The sequence below is a fragment of the Chenopodium album genome, chromosome 9 (assembly GCF_948465745.1).
Source record: "Chenopodium album chromosome 9, dcCheAlbu1.1, whole genome shotgun sequence".
In the NCBI taxonomy this organism is placed as follows: Eukaryota; Viridiplantae; Streptophyta; class Magnoliopsida; order Caryophyllales; family Amaranthaceae; genus Chenopodium; species Chenopodium album.
Window position 1 is genome coordinate 45,607,240 of NC_137842.1, and position 16,382 is coordinate 45,623,621.

Here is a 16,382-nt window from a genome sequence, read left to right on the forward strand (position 1 = left end):
TTCATCTCCATGATAAACAAAAAAAAAAACGTTTATCTAGTGGCATTTTTGTAAATAAATCAAAAATTTTTGTCAAATGTGGATCCACTAATGTTGATTTATTTATAGAATTGTCATGCTGATTGGGATTTTATATTAATTTATTTACAAAATTGCCCCTAGATAAACGTTTTTTTTTAAAAAATTTATATCCTGAATCCCTCCATTTTTTCGAAGCATTCGGCAAGCCACATAAGTAAAGCTATTTTATTTTGAGCAATTAAATATTAGGGCATGTTCTCATTGACTGAACTCAGCTGAACTGAATTGAACTGAACTGAACTGAACTGAACTGAATTGAGCTGAACTGAACTGAAATGAATATTTTACAAGAGAAGGAAATTAGGAGTTGAGCTGAACTGAACTGAACTGAGCTGAAGTTCAACGTAAGAGAATAGACCCTTAGAGTTGTATTTTATGTTAGAACTAAAAAAATTCACTTGCCCCCTAAGCAAAATTGACAAATAAGACTTAAGAATTTTGCCATCTAGATAAAAATAACGAATATTGATTTATTATTATATAAATTATTTATTAAAAAACAAAAAATATACAAAATCTAATATATTTAGAGTGCCACTTAGGATTAATATTTTTAGAGCGCCATAATCGAATTATGCCAAGTAGGATTATTATATTAAAGAGCCACGTAGGATTAAAATTAAAAATTTAAATTTATTATCGAAATAAAATATTATCTTTTTATATTGGAAATTTTATCTAAGAGATAAGAAACAATTTATTATATTTCCTATATATAAAAAAATAATACTACTGTTTTTAAACTTAAACAATTAAATTTACGTTCAATTGGTATTTTTTTTTTTAAAAAGATAATGAAATATGAGAAGTGATTAAAATAAAATATTCTATAAAAAAAACTAATAAAACCACGAGACCGCGACACTTGGCATTCTAGATTTTCACTAAGTGTCACGCCATGTAGGTGACAAATAAGTATTGTCGTGACACATGTGATGTTACATAAGCGAATTTTTGATAGCTATTTTAAAATAAAAATGTAGTACAAAATTCAAGTTTTATTATCAATATACACTACACACACACAAAATTGATTATAATTTTTAATAAATATCTTATAACTCGGTTTTAGTTCCAACATAAAATTTTTTTCTAAAAGTTCTGTAAAATGAGATCCATTTATAATACTCCGTATATCTAATTTATTGAAAAAAAATAGAGAATCAATATAAATAAGTTTTAATTGGTAAAAATTATTTTAATTTGGTAAAAATACTTTTAGTTCAACAAAAATAATTTTTGTTTAAATATCCTATATTATTAAAAGACATTACATAATTGTATTTGACATTCAATTTAAAAAATTTATCCTAAAATTTTGTCAAGAACTATTAATAAATCACATTTATATAGGATTTATAGGCAGTTTATGTTAGTTTTATAGTTGCTTTTAAGGTTTTATTGTCGCTCTTTAGGTCGCAAATACATAAGTTGTCCATTTTGTGCTCTATTACACTTTTTGGGTTTTTCTTAATGTTTTAGGTGATTTTATAGTTATTTGGACGCTTTCGAAGTGTTTGGAGTTGCTTTGAATGATATTTTGGAAGACGATGAATTGAGTTTATTAATCAAAGATCCCATGTTCTTGGATGTTGATTTTGAGATTTATATGCATGAGAAATGAATATAGCATTCACAAGGATCTCTATGCATCTTCCGTAAATGAATTTGAGTTTAAAACGAAAAGAAGGAAAATTTCACATTTGCTACCAGGGAAAGCACCCGTGTTCACATTTGCTACCCCTTTAATATTTTATTTTAAATTACTACCACACAAACACACCTACTGTTTAAATCACTACCACTTAACGGAATCCGTTAGGATTTCCGTTAAGTTTATTAAAAAAAATAAATTAAAAAATAAAAAATAAAAAAAATAAAAACTAACCACCCAAAAAACCCTAGCCCTCCCCGTCAGCCACCCTCCCCACTCCCCCTGCCAACGACCAGCGCCCAAAGATGCGGCGACCGACGTCGGAATCGGACCCCTCCCTTTCCCCACCCAAAACCGACAACCCTAACCCTTATTTCCCTGCCCGAAACCACCCTAAACGAGTTTTAGGGTTTCGCTTAGGGTGGTTTTGGGTGACAGGGAATTCCTTCGTCGCGGCCAGAAAAGGGAACGGGGGACGAGGAGGGGCTGGGATGGGGTTTTCGAGGGGAGAGGGGCTGGGAACGAGGGGGTTTTTGAGGGGAAAGGGGCTGGGATCGAGGAGGTTTTCGAGGGAGGAGAGGGGGCTGGAAACGTGACGTCGGCGCCGACAGGGTGGGTGGTTGGAGTCGCGGGTCGGGGCTGCGAGAACGGGGAAAGGGATGGGGGGTTCGTTGTGGTGGCTGGTCGGCAGCAAGAAAGGGGTTCGATGGTGGTTGGTTTGGTCGGAGTGACGGGCAGGGAGTCACGGAGGAGTGGCTGGACGGTGAGTGGTGGTTGCGGTGGTTTGATGTTGAACAGCGGCGGTGGATTGACAGCTGGTGAGTGAGAAGAAGTGGTGGGTGGGAAGGAGTGGTGGCTGGACGGTGGTTGGGTGGTGGTAACGGGAATAGTAACGGTGTCTATCAAGTGGTAGTGATTTGTATAAAACTCTGATTTAGGTGGTAGCAATTTAAAATAAAATATTAAAGGGTTAGCAATGTGAACACAGGTGCTTTCCCTGGTAGAAAATGTGAAATTTTCCTGAAAAGAATGATGTTTTACAAAGTGGCAAGAATGACATTTTCTCACTCTTTTGATCATAACTTGAGTTCTAAGTATTGAATAGAAGTGATTCAAGTTACGCTGAAAACTAGGCTTGAAGAGCTTTCCAATGATATAGGTCACACGCTCCAAGAAAATTCATAGAACATAAGATATAGGCGTTGAATCCAAGTAATGTAGTCAGCCACCCGTGGGATATTGCTACGGGCAACCCTGTTCCCACTCGAGGCAAAGCTACTGCCTGCGCCCGCATGTTTTGGCTAGCATCCAAAGCGCCCCACAAGGCTTCGTTGATTCACGTCCTTCGACCTCGCTTACGGTTTTGTGCCATGTCATCATCTATCGCCCAAAAGTATTGCAACTTATGTTTATATTATTTTCTTATCTCTTTTCTTTAATTATTTTTGGATTAGTTTTACGATAATATAAATACTCCAAGGGAAATATATCTTTTTATTGTTTTACGTTCTTTTTAGTTTTCTCTCTTTCCTAGTTTCTCATGGACAATTATATGGATTCCTCCATGGTTTTGTTCTTGAGCTTGTTACTTTAATTTATAGAGGTAATTTTATTTACTTGTTTCAATTATGTTTTATTTATTAGATTTAGTTTTTATTATTTATTTCATGTTTGAGTAGTTTTATTTCTAAGGGTTTGGGAATCCATGTTTATACAATGAATCTTGATTGATGTTATTGAAATTTTTTATTATTGATTTCTATAATTGATAGTGTTTTATTAATCTTGCAACCTGATCACTTGTTTAATTAATTATTGTCAATAAAAGTTTGAATCAAAAGATCTTACTTTTAGAGGCTTACCTACAATTAGTAATTCTAATAATGTTAGCGATCGAAATGCATATGTTGAATTGAGAGCGCTAAGACCCAACCGTAGGCTTAGCAATTGCTCTAGATTATTGATTGATTGAATTGTTATTGATATTTGATAGATTTAGAGCTATAAACATGGTGAAATGTAACCTTAGGTCTTTTTATTAATTGTTTAATTCCTATTTTAATTTATAATACTTTTCTATCCCGAGTTTCATGACATAGTTTAGTTTCTCCAATTCCTTGGAAGTTAAATTGAATAACTATCTCTCTGTGGATTCGACCCTACTTACCCTACTACATTGTTAGATGGTTTTGTTACTATAGGAGTCGTTTGAAGTGCACCTACGTTAAAGCATGTGTGAATATGATTGGAACTCATAGGAAGTGGGAATTGACATATACGATTAGGGACAAGGAAAGTAGGGAGCCGCCAACAAGTTTTTAAAGAACTTGTAAACCGTTCACAGATCATTTAAGGCAACCACGATTAAGGGACAACAATAGGCAACAACTATTGAACCATGAAGGTTACACCCCATTCATAATCCATGAGATTACTAACTCCATATGGTTCGGAACCACGAAAGAAGGATCGGAGATGATGGTACGAAGTGAGTCATGGAGTCACATTTGCCCGTATTGGCCTCTACTCGATTCTTACAGTGAAAAGTGATTCCTGCGATCTCAAAGGCATGCAAACAAAGATTCAATTTGCTCCAAACTAACATTTGGCTAAATTAATTGAATATTAATGCAACACATAATTCTAAAATATCGTGATCACTTGATTTAATAACAAGATTAAAAAGGAACCTAAACCGGTTGTCCAAATTATCTTATTAGGCGTGATTTTCAATTACATATTCCCCTTAAACATACAATATATTGATCAACAAATGTAGTAAAATTTACATTAATATTGGAAGCAATTCAACAATAAATTGTTAGTCAAATCAAATCATAATAAACTTAATCAGGATACTAGCAACAAGAATAAAAATAAGAGTAATTAAGTGATTAATTACTCACTTTCCGCGTTTCCTTGAATTGCTACACCATGAACAAACTGTAAGTAACTTCAATAAATATATAAATCAAATTGAATTTAAATTAAATAAAAAATAGAGTTTATTTGGTCCAAACCCTCAGTTAATTATACCTTTTCACGCCTTGGTTTAAGGACAGAAAGGACTGAACCTCGGGTCAAGTATGGACTCCTTGGAGTGCTTAGGGGAAGTATTTTGAGAGAATAGGGTGGCTAGTATTTAGGCTAAAGAGGGAGAAGAGAATGATTTGATGATCAAGCTTGTTGATGATTGAAAAAGGGGTGATATAACCTCTATTTATAATGAAAAAAGAATGGTCGAAGAATTAAGATAAGATCCGAGTTTAATCAGAACAAAACTCGATAGACAACAGTTTTTGCGGATTTTGTTTTTATCATATATTTTGATCTAGAAATTAGAATAAGATAACTAATATGTCATTGGAAAGCTGTTGAAGTCTAATTTCTAAACCAATTAGAATCAGATTAAAATATTTTTTAGAATAAAACATATGGCCGAAATAGTGAGATGGTGTCATTTTTGGATAGAGTTTGGTATTTCATTCATATCTTTTCCGTTATAGCTCGGAATTGATATTATAATATATCATTGCAAAGATAATTTCAAGGGCTATCCAACCATCTAAGATTTGGATAAAAACTATGAGGCACTAAAATAATATCTGACTATCTTTAAACGTCTTTCAATTCGAATAGAATTAGGACTTTCAAAAAGAAAAGTTTTATTCAATTTCAAACACTTTAATCTTATCTTTTCAAAAAAGGATAATTAAGATCTTTTAGAAACTTACAGAAGCTTCTAATTAATCCTAATTTGTTTAGGAATGGGATTAAATCCTTTGGACCCTCCACATGATCATTGGGTCGTAGGTAAGGTGGACTTATGTTCGTTTTGGGCTCAGTATAGTATTTTGGCCATAACATATTCGTTATAACTCGGATTTGGGCTTATAATATATCGTTGGAAAAATCTTTTCAAACCCTAAACAAATATTCAATCATTGGACCCATATTATGGACCAAAATAAACTGGTATAAATGTTTATATAAAAAGGACACGAAATAAATGAATTTAAGGGACATAAAATAAATTATTTTGGGTATAAAGACACAAAAAAGGAAAATAAGTTATGGTTTGGGGAAATGGGCTAGGAATTGGGTTGTTTATGAAATTTATTGGGATTTAATATGTATTTAAGCACTCCAAAGGAAAATAATTTATGGTTTAGGGAAGCCTAGCCTACGCTCGTAGGTTTTTGCGAGCAGCCAAAGTAGCCCACAAGGCTTCGTTGATCCACGTCCTTCGACCTCGCTTTCGGTTTTGTGCCATGTCATCATTTATCGTCCAACAGTATTGCAACTTATGTATATTTCTTATCTCTTTTCTTTAATCATTTTTAGATTAGTTTTAGGATAATATAAATACTCCAAGGGATTTTTTTTTCCTTATGCTTTTTATATCTTTTATTATTTTACGTTCTTTTTAGTTTTCTCTCTAGCCCTAGTTTTTCATGAACAATTCCATGGATTCCTCCATGGTTTTGTTCTTGAGTTTGTTACTTTAATCTATAGAGGTAATTTTATTTCCTTACATCAATTATGTTTTCTTTATTAGATTTAGTTTTTGTTATTATTTAATGTTTGAGTAGTTTTATTTCTACATGTTTATACAATGAATTTTGATTGATGTTATTGATATTTTTTATTATTGATTTCTCTAATTGATATTGTTTTGTTGTTAATCATGCAAGCTGATCAATTATTTGATTAATAATTATTAATAAATGTTTGAATCAAAATATCTTACTTTTAGAGGCTTACCTACAATTAGCAATTCTGATTATGTTAGCGAACAAACTGTATATGTGGAATTGAGAGCATTAAGACCTGACCGTAGGCTTAGAAATTGCTCTAGATTATTGATTTATCTAATTGTTATTGATATTTGATAGATTTAGAGCTATAAACATGGTGAACCGTAACCATAGGTCTTTTTATTAATTGTTTAATTCCTACTTTAATTTAGACTACTTTTCTATCCGAAATTTTGTTAGATAGTTTAGTTTATCCAATTACTCTATCTCTATGTGGATTCGACCCTACTTACCCTACTACATGTTAGTTGGTTTTGTTAGGAATTTATTTTTGACAGGTGTACGACAACCTATCAACTATGCATGGCTTAATCAATCACCACGTATACAAACTTAATGAATGAGCTAAGATATTTAAATTTTACATACATCACGTAGGTGAAACAGAATCTAAAATAATTATTTAGAATTTAAATTATTTAAAAAAATTAACAAAAATATAAAATGATTTACAATTTTTTAGTGTTAAAAAAAATATATCTTCATATAATTTAAATTAGTGAATGAAAATTAAAAGTGTAATTTCAAGTGCTAGGTAAAAATCTGTGATATAGGATTTAAGTCATTTAAAAATCATATCTTTTAACATTAATTATTCAGCACGTTTTGTGTGGGGTTGGCCACACCATGGGGCTACGCTAACTAACAATTTAGATTTGAAAGTTTAATATTATGTGTCATGTAGGTGTATACATTATTTTATCCTAATTTCCTACAGGTAATATAGTATTCACGTACATTAAAAAGTTTTATCCTAATATCTGACGGAGAATATAGTATATACTGTAATACTCAGTATTTTGATACATATTTTCTAAATTAATTAATTAATTATTATTTTTTAAAAAGGGTATTTTAGTAAATTGTGTTACTATTTGAATTTTTGGAGAAAAAAATGATGTTTAAGTTTTGGCGCAAAAAGTATTTTAAAATCTAATTATTATTTTACGATTTTGGATAAGATTTATTATCTATTTATTTTATTTTAAAAACCGGATTATTTATATATTTCGGATATTTTAGTTAAAGAAAAAAAATTATATTTTATTATTTAATTGAAAGGTCCAAAGATTCCTATTGATTGGCTATGATTTTTGGATTTTCCTAGTGTGGAAAAATATGATTTTCTTAGCTAAATTATTTAGTGAATAATTGATATCATTTAAATAAATTGTTTTATACAATAAAAATTATTCACACAATTATTTTTAATCCCTTTAATCTAGCAAATAACTTTCTAAAATATACTAACGAGGTTCGAAAATTTGAGCTATGGGAAGCTTTAAATATTCGACCTTCTAATTGATTTTTGGGGAATTATTTTGGTAATTTGTATTTTTAATTATCTTTCTCAAAATTATTAGTTTCCTTAATTTTTTTCCCACCTCCTAAGTATTTGATCATCTTATTTCCTACCTTATTTTATCCTTGATTATTCCCCATGTAAACCTCTTTTGGCATATCATTTTTCATGACAACATACTTTCCTAAAATTAATTATTCTTAATCACCTTAATATTAAAAATTTCCATATTTTTTTATGGTTTTTTAAGATTTTAACACCTGCTAAAAACACGAAAATGGTTTTTAACACCTCCAAAAAAAAAATGGGTATTAACACCATACAAATTTTCAAAAAATTGGTATTGCCACCACTTAACGGTTTCCGTTAAAAAATTCCGTTAAATGTGGTCCACAGTGACACGTGTCACTATTTTATTTGTTTAAAAAAAATTTAAAAAAAAATTAAAAACCTAAAACTACCCAGCCCCACCCACTGCGCCACCACCGGCGTCCCCAAACCCACCCCCTTCCGGCGTCCGGCGTCCCAGTGAATCGCCCGGCGCCGGTGACCCCACCCCCACCACCCTTTCCTCAACCTACGCACCCCACCCCTTCCCTTTCCCCATTTTCGTTCCCGACCCACAACCCCGAAACCACCCTAAACGGGTTTTAGGGTTTCGTTTGGGGTGGTAGGGAATCGATTAAGGGAGGGGGAAAGGAGAGGGAGGGCGTTTCCGGGGGAGGAGGAAGGGGAGGAGGGGCGTTTTCCGGGGGAGGGGGCGTTTAGGGTGGTTTCGGGGTGGTGGGTCGAGAAATGAAAACGGGGAAAGGGAAGGGGTGGGGTGCGTAGGTGGAGGAAAGGGTGGTGGGGGTGGGGTCGCCGGCGCCGGGCGATTCTCTGGGACTCCGGACGCCGGCAGGGGGTGGGTTTGGGGACGCCGGTGGTGGCGCGGTGGGTGGGGCTGGGGTGGCTGGGGTAGTTTTAGGTTATTTTTATTTTTTTTAAAATTTTTTTTTTTTAAATTTTTATTTTTTGTTTTTTAAATTTTTATTATTTTTTTATTTTTTTGGCCAATAACAAAGCGACACGTGTCTATATGGCCCTACTTAACGGATTTGTAAACGGAATCAGTTACGTGGTGGTAATACCCAATTTTTTGAAATTTGGGTGGTGTTAAAATCAATTTTTTTTTTTTTTTAGAGGTGTTAAAAACCATTTTCGGGTTTTTAGCAGGTGTTAAAATCTAAAATAACCTTTTTTTTAACTCTCATCTCCAAGTAATCTCCTTAATTCTGTTTACTATAATTCTTCCAACATTCTCCTACCATAATTCTTGCATGAGCTAGCCTATAAACAGTCAGGAGTCATGGCTAAACACTCACACCAAATTCTCTGATTCTCTCTTTAACTTTCTCTTCTCTTTTCTCTTCTTTTTTCTTGTTCTTGCGCCGCCACCACCACCAATCACCACGACAACCACCTCCACTGTCTACTGCCACATGCCGCTGACTACCGCACTACCGATCACAGCCCTAGCAGTGGCTACCTACCGCCACATCTCTTCTCCTTTTTCCTTGGTTTTCTACTTTTCTTCTTCTCTTCTCTTAATTAATTAATTAATTATTATTATGCGGATTTATAGAAAGTATTATGAGTAATTTTAATTAAATAAATCAGATTTTTATTCATGTTTATAAAAAAAAATTTATAAGCTGACATAATCACAAATCTGCATAACAATAATCAAACCGGTCTTGACCTGAAGGACACCTTTGCCTTTGCTGTTTACATCTAAATAAACATTAAGAATTGCTTCCATCATATCCTAAAAAATTTCACAGTCATTTGAAAAAATGAACTCAAAGCCCTTGCACAAATGTTCACATATCATCATTTGGAAGCTCAAATTGTGTTAAAAACTTAAAAAATCTTAATAGCTTGGAATACATCCGTGAAGAAGAGCAACACTCTTAAACTTTACAATCCCAAATAGAATTCCATCACAAAGCAACCCTCTGATCAGTAGTAAATAATGATAAATATAAGGAAAATTTGTAATTATTAATCCCAACTTTGGGCGATTTACTTTCATCAATCCTAACTATCGATTATTCTTAAATAATCCCAACTTTGGGCGGGGGGGGGGGGGGGGGGGGGGGGGCGTCTTCTTTTATCAGGTCAAAAAACCGGTGATCTGTTTAAAAGGTTTGTTTTTTTTTTCTTAAATGCCACATGTCGCAATTTCATTGGTAAAAAAATTAGAGAAAAAAACCCACCAAAACCCCTCCTAATTCCGGTCACCAGCGAAATCCCAAACAACCACCCAAAACCACCAACCGCACCAACCGCGACCCCAAAAACCACCAGCCGCACCTACGGTGACCCTTAAAACCACCCAAAACCACCAACCGCGACCCATAAAACAACCCAAAACCACCTGCTCCACCAACCGCGACCTCGACCCCCATTACCACCGGCAGCGCAAATCCCCCTCCCCCTTTCGTCGATGATTCCCCATCCCCTTTGCGCCGGTGATTCCCCCTCCCCTTTCGCCGCTGATTCCCCCTCCCCCTGTTTCTCGCGATTTGGGGTTTTGGAGGCTACGATTTTGGGGTTTCGGTGGCTGGGTTTTGGGGTTTCGGTGGTTTTCGGCTGGGTTCGATGGTTTTCGGTGGGGAGTTGGTTGTTTTCAGGTGGCTGCTAGGGAGGAGGTGGTGGGGCTGCGTGGGATGAAGGGAGGATTTTTTTTTTTTTTGATTTTTTATAAACTTTGGTTTTTTTTGGACAAATTAAGTGTTAACACGTGTCCAATAACCTGGTATAACAAGTGATTGACTTTCGTTGACCGGTTTTGGCCTGATAAAAAAAGACGCCCCTCAAAGTTGGGATTATTTAAGAATAATCGATAGTTGGGATTAATGAAAGTAAATCGCCCAAAGTTGGGATTAATAATTACAAATTTTCCTAAATATAAAGTAAATAAAAACCATTAAAAAGCAAAACTAAAAGAATACATTAATATATTGAAAAAGCATAATTGAACATAACATAATCAAACGAAATCAAATTTAAGTAAAACATTTACAGAAATTACATTACGTAATCAAACGAAATCAAGAATAATCAAAATTACTCAGCAACTAAAGAAAAAATCAATAAAGAAGAACAAAAACAAACCAAAAACAAAAGAAACAACCCTAATTATATGTAAAATCGAAAACAAAAACAAAGTCGAAAAATATAACAATAAAATAAAAACAAAAGCAATAATAATAATAGAAATCGACAACGAAATTGAACAAAAACTAAGCATAAACCCTTATTATATAATGAATCAATAAAGAACATACATAAAACAAATTTTTTTTTGAAAATACCTCTTAAGAATGTTCGAATCACAGCAAAAAAAAAGGAAAATCGTAGAAGAACAACAAAGAAGTAACAAAATCGAAGAAGAAAATCATTGAAATCGAAGAGCAAAATAATCGAAGAGCGAAGTCGAATGCTAAATTGCAAAATGCTGAATCGTAAAACGCTGAATCGCCTTTAGCACCTTTAGAGAGATTGAAGGTAGAGAGAAAAAGTAATAACGTAGAGAGAGAAAGTGAGAAGAGGAGAGAGAGTTAGAACAGAGGTCATTTAAACCCTTAATGAGGCGGGTGATGAAGTGTAGGCCGTCAAATCTAACGCTATGGACGACTGAGATCAATTCTCAGTTCGCATTATTTGAAGGAGTTCGCACAAGATCTCATATGTGTGTGTGTATTACTGCCTTTATTTTATGAAAAATCAAATTTTTACTTTTGTTTAATAATTTTTCAGTAATAATTTCTCTATAGATCGAACACCTTTTTTTTTTGGATGATATGATTTGCCTAATCATGAATTAAGAAACTCTTTATTTTTAAAGTGAGTGATTGATAGTCAACAAGTGGATTTACACCAATTTTATACATAGGAAATATAGATTGCCAATAATAATAATTTTAGCATTTAATCTATTGTTGACATATTTTTAATATGAAAACTAATAAATTTTGATTTAGAAAATAAAAATTGTTATAATAATAAGCCATATGTTTACACATTGATTTAACCGCTGGCCTCCCTAACTTAAATTAAAACCCTAGCTTCGTCCATGGGGTCACTGATCTATGATCATGCGTAAAAGAAGTTGTTTAGTGAGGTTACAAACTTAATTCAATAGTGTGTTTTGCCCTGGGTGACGCCTAAAGATGCTAATTACTACCTCCGGTTCTTATTACTTATAACAAATGGGTGTTATTTGTGAAATATAAATTATTTCTTTGTTGCGAGTAATAAGAACCGGAGGTAGTACTTTTTTTTTGGTGTCCCACCATGTTCACCCTTTGGGCCAATCTAGATTCGGGGATCAGTTCTGGGTGGTTAGGTTCCAGTCCCCTCCCAATTGTTGTTGCGGGGGATCGAACACGGGTTTTTCCTACCAAGTGCGGTCCCAATCACCACTGCACCAACAACCAATTACTTTGAGCTATCAATATAATAGCACGAAGTGCATCACACAAAAACTCACTTGTTTTACAAAGTAACAAATTAAACCTTGTTCCTATAAAAAAATTATACCTTTTGTATGTACTCGTTTATACAAAGTAAGGAATTAAATTGAACTCGACCATGAAAAACCATACATATTTTCTATTTAAGCTTAATTCTGTATAATTTACTATTTTGCATAAATTACAAGATACAAGTTAAGTAATATAGACCCACAGGGATTAAAAAGAAATACTCAATAAAGTCTTATATATGGTTGGCCACGCCGTGTGGCAGGGGATACTTCGTAGTGTAATAAGGGTTACTTGATCGGTGTTATAAGTGTTATTTCGTCAGTGTCTGATATGTCTATTTTATATAGTGTTTTACCCCCATCCCTTGGTCATAATTAGTAGTGTTTTTGGCTCTTTAGAGCCACTTTTATTACTAATTTGTGTTTTCTAGCGTTTTCGTAGATTTGGTTGACTTTTGTAGGGATTTTCACTTCTGGAGCATTTTCCCGAGATATCATGGAGCAATTACGAGCATTGGAGAAGCACAACCAGTTTCTATAGCCCAGGGCCGGTAAGAGCCATCGAACCAGTGATTAAGGGCTCGGTATATTTGATACCGGGGCATTTGGACCAAGTATTCAAGACCCGAAGAGGAAATCCAGATTGGCCCGAAGAATTGAAGCCCAATCGAAGTCCAAATAGTGGCCCAAGAGTGTCGCCCGGCCAAAGAAGCTGGCACCCAGAGGCGCGCCCGGCCGGGCGAGGGAAGCAAGGCTGGCGCCCAAACTCGCGCCCGGCCGGGCGCGGGATTTGTACATGAGGGAAAAAAAGGCACGCCTGATCGGGCGTGTGTTATTATTAGGAGTTAATTATCGACGTTTAAGTTTGTTTTAGTTTAGGATTCTTGCTTAGTATAAATACTTTTCCGTTAAGCGAGTTTAGTATCTTCTTTTACTCTTTCTTAATTCTTTCTTAGATTTTCTCTCTCTACTTAGCTTTAAGATTAATTTCTCTCTCATATACTTTGTTCTAGACTTTATTCTTAATTCCAGATTTCTTTGGTAACAATTTCTCTTCTCTTAATCTTAGTTATTTATTTTATTCCTTAGATCATGTCTTGTTTTATTACTTCGATTTGTTTAGATTTAATTATGTGTGAATAGTTCTATTTCTAGGGTTTGTGGGGATACATAAATAATATGAAGGGGTAATTTATTGTTGTTGATTATCAATGCTAGATTAATTTCCTATTAATTGATTTAATGCTCTGTGACTAGATTTGTGCAGATCTTTTATGCATGAGTTTAACAATATTGATTCGAGATTCAAGAGATGAGAATTGATGTTTAGGTCTAGTTTCAATAGGCAGGTTAATTTATAAATGGTTAAGTTGAGATTCGAGAGATGAGATTTAATACCGGTAAATTTATTGTGTGATTATAATACGTAGCGAAAGCCCTTTATGATCTGATTAATGTATGCATTGATGATTGATTATTATGTTTTACCCTGGAATATTATTTATTGGTGAACCTATGCCCTAGGCCTTTTATTCATTGTTTTCTCCTTATTCTTAATCTTCGTAGTTTAGTTTCCTTCGATTATTATATTTAGGTTACTTTATAATCTAGATTGTATTAATTAATTAGGAATAGAAAGACTCGTTTCTCTGTGGATTCGACCCTACTTCCCTATCTACATTAGTTAGAGGATTGAGGAATTACTTTTGGTTAGGTGATACGACTTTAGCCTGTCAAAATTTGGCACCGTTGCCGGGGAAACGGTTTTATTTTTATTTCTGATTATTTTTGTAGTCTAGGTTATTTCTTTCTGTCTCAGAGAACGTCAGTTCTTTGAGGCAAGTCTCATATTTTCTTTTAGTTCTTTGTTTATGCCCAGGTGTTCCAGATCAGGTTACATCCCATTCGATTATGAGTTCAAACGATCCTTCCATAGACAGAAGAATTTTTACAAGCAAATTCTGGCGGATTCTGGTGATAATAATAATCACCGAGATCCTCCAACTGATTCCAGCGATTCATAGGTATCTTTAGATCAAGAATTAGGGATGACGGCTCCAAAGAAGCTTAGTGATTACTCACAACCAAAGCTTACAGATTTTCCACACCTTACTCCCACTCCAGCTCTTGGTGGGGTACAGTTTGAGATTAAACCCCAATTTATAACGATGATAGAAAGGAAGCAATTTAGTGGAGCTAAGAGTGAAGACCCAAATCTTCATATTGTAGATTATTGTCAGTACTGTAATACCATCAGGCAAGCAAGGGTCACACAAGACCAAATCAGGGAGATTCTCTTCCCTTTTTCTTTAACAGGAAAAGCCAAATTATGGTTTAATGGATTAAATAGAACTGCACTTGGTATAACTGACTGGGAAACTCTTGTTTTAAATTTTTATAACAAATATTATCCTGCAGAGAGAACAGCTGTATTACGGAGTGCAATTCAGAACTTTGGCCAAGAAGCCGATGAAACTTTATATGAGGCTTGGGAAAGGTTCAAAGACCTACAAAGAGAATGTCCCCACCATAATTTGGCACAATGGCAGTTAATCCAAGCCTTTTACAATGGCATTGGAAATTTATCTAGAATAATCTTGGATTCTGTAGCTAGTGGGAGGTTTATGAATCTTAATGTTGATGATGCAGGTCAAGTTATCGAAGATATGGCGATACATAATTCCCAATATGGGAATCCTAGAGGCTTTGCTAACAAGGGGAAGCATAGTGTTGACTCTGTATCCTTTTTTCAAGCTCAATTAACCTCTATCTGCCAGAAATTAGATAATCTTAGCACTGCTAATATAGCTAATGTTTCTGCAATTAATAATAATGCTAATGAGGCTTTCTGTGAAAATTGTGGAATTTTAGGTCATTGGGAGCAAGATTGAAGGAGTTCCGTGGAGCAAGTTAATGCCTTTCAAGCTTATAGGCAGAATAACCCATACTCCAACACCTACAATCCTGGGTACTGGAATCATCCGTACCTTTCCTACCGGAATACTAATGTTCAAAATCCACCACCACCACAAGAACCACAGGTGCCACAACAACAACAACAGAAGTATTACCACCCCAATGCTGGCCAGAAGAACCAACCACAACAACCCTCCTCATCTTCCGACCCTGCTTTGGTAGAAATTAGAGCGATGCTAGTTAATATGAAGAAGCACATGGAGAGTAGAGACGCCTAAATTGATTCGATCCTAACACACAATAAAATTGTAGATAATCAAATTGCGCAACTTTCCGCTACTCTACAAGCCCGTCAACAGGGAGCTCTGCCAGCACAGCCGACCAGGCCTACGGATCAAGCCTATTGTAGACACCCAAATGTGTCTCCCTAAAACCAAACCCAGTGATGAATACCTTTCATGTCATTTGATTATCGAACAAAGAGAAAGTGTGAAAAGTCTAGTGATGAGGATGTTTTTATTAAAATATCTCTTCTTTCTGTTTTTGAAAATATTTCTTTTCTTACCCTATTTTTTAAAAACGTGCATTACAGTTTAGTTTGGTCCATTATATGGGTCCAATAATGGTTTAATTGGGTGGTTCCGATGAATAATGAGGAAGTTATGGCCAAAATACTAAACTGGGCCCAAACTGGATTTTACCTACGACCCAATGATCACGTGGAGGGTCCAAAGGTCTAATCCTATTCCTAAACTAATTAGGATTAATTAGAATCTTCTATAATTTTATAAAAGATCTTAATTATCTTTTTTGAAAAGATAAGAATCAAAGAATTTGAGTTAAATAAAAACTTTCCTTTTATAAAAACTTTCCTTTTTCTTAAATCCTAATTGTATTCTAATTTAAAGATGTTCGAAGACAGTCAGATTTTATTTTCGTGCCTCATAACCTTTATCCAAATATTATATGGTTGGATAGATCTTGAAATCATCTTTCCAATGATATATTATAATATTAAATCCGAGCTATAACGAAAAAGATATGAATTAGAAATGAAACTCTATCCAAAACTGACACCGT

General features: G+C 34.3%; 1 non-coding gene across 1 annotated transcript; it reads right to left on the minus strand.

Annotated features, from left to right (window-relative positions):
- Positions 1 to 14,815: 14,815 nt before the first annotated feature.
- LOC145561175 (small nucleolar RNA R71) lies at positions 14,816 to 14,922 on the minus strand. Its single transcript, XR_014093739.1, has one exon. It is a non-coding gene; the product is annotated as a small nucleolar RNA R71 (small nucleolar RNA).
- Positions 14,923 to 16,382: the final 1,460 nt, after the last annotated feature.